Source organism: Cicer arietinum, chromosome 7 (genome assembly GCF_000331145.2).
Source record: "Cicer arietinum cultivar CDC Frontier isolate Library 1 chromosome 7, Cicar.CDCFrontier_v2.0, whole genome shotgun sequence".
NCBI classification, from domain to species: Eukaryota; Viridiplantae; Streptophyta; class Magnoliopsida; order Fabales; family Fabaceae; genus Cicer; species Cicer arietinum.
This window is the reverse complement of record NC_021166.2, coordinates 43,118,217-43,119,515: the sequence shown is the minus strand read 5'-3', so window position 1 is coordinate 43,119,515 and position 1,299 is coordinate 43,118,217.

Genomic DNA, 1,299 nt, shown 5'->3' with positions numbered 1-1,299 from the left:
GGACATTAGGGTTCGCAATGAGAAGGATAATGAAGAGGAGAAGGACACTGAAGTGTAGTGAAGTTTATGTAATAAAGAGGAAACTGAAACGATTTACTGTTATATTTTATTTTTTTAAAGCCTATTACAGCGCTTTTTTTAAAAAGCGCTGTAAAAGACCTTCTTATTTTATTTTTTTAAAGCCTATTACAGCGCTTTTTTTAAAAAGCGCTGTAAAAGACCTTCTTATTTTATTTTTTAAAAGCCTATTACAGCGCTTTTTAAAAAAACGTTGTAAAAGACCTTGTTATTTTATTTTTTTAAAGCCTATTACAGCGCTTTTTTTAAAGAGCGCTGTAAAAGACCTCCTTATTTTACTTTTTAAAAGCCTATTACAACGCTTTTTTTAAAAAGCGTTGTAAAAGACCTTGTTATTTTATTTTTTAAAAGCCTATTACAGCGCTTTTTTAAAGAGCGTTGTAAAAGACCTCCTTATTTTATTTTTTGAAAGTCTATTACAACGCTTTTTTACAGACTTTTTAAAGCGCTTGTCCAAAAGCGCTGTAAAAGACCTCTTTATTTTTTTTTAAAAACCTTTTTACAGCGCTTTTCCAAAAAGCGCTCTAATAGGTCCTTTAATTATGTGAAATCAAAGTCTTTTACAGCGCTTTTTTTACAGCACTTGTCAAAAAAGCGCTGTTGTGTCCTCCGTTATTTTTAAAATATCATACAACAGCGCTTGTATTTAATAAGCGCTATAAAAGACGCGCTATAAAATGTCATTTTTGGCGTAGTGATGGCCTCATTAAAACTTACACACTTTAACGTCTTCACATAAATCCTTCTCATGAAAGAGTTGACACCTCCTATTTAACAAACAAAGCAAAACATGATGAGTTTCTGAAAATTTGGCATATGGACATGGAAACGTAATGAAGTAGCAAAATTAATACAATTGTTTATTCTTTACTAAGTACTATAAATAGGAAGCTCCCACCCTATTTCATTTATTCATTTCTCAAATTAACTCTCCCTTCCTAGAATTCAAATATCCAAATAGCTCATTTCTCCAAGTGTGCGAGTTTGTGAGTAGGTTTCATCATTTTGATTCTATTTTGAGTCAGTTGTCGAGGTTTTGTTCGATTTTTCTGGAGCATTTAGGTTTTTTTTCTAAAAGATAAAATAGATAATTCTTATGTATTTATTAACTTTTCTAAGGTTTTTAGTATGCCCAAATTAACTCATTTCATTTCAATTTTTTTTTCAAGTCGTAAAATCATAACAAAGTCTTATATAACAATTTCAAAAAATTTAAGTAAA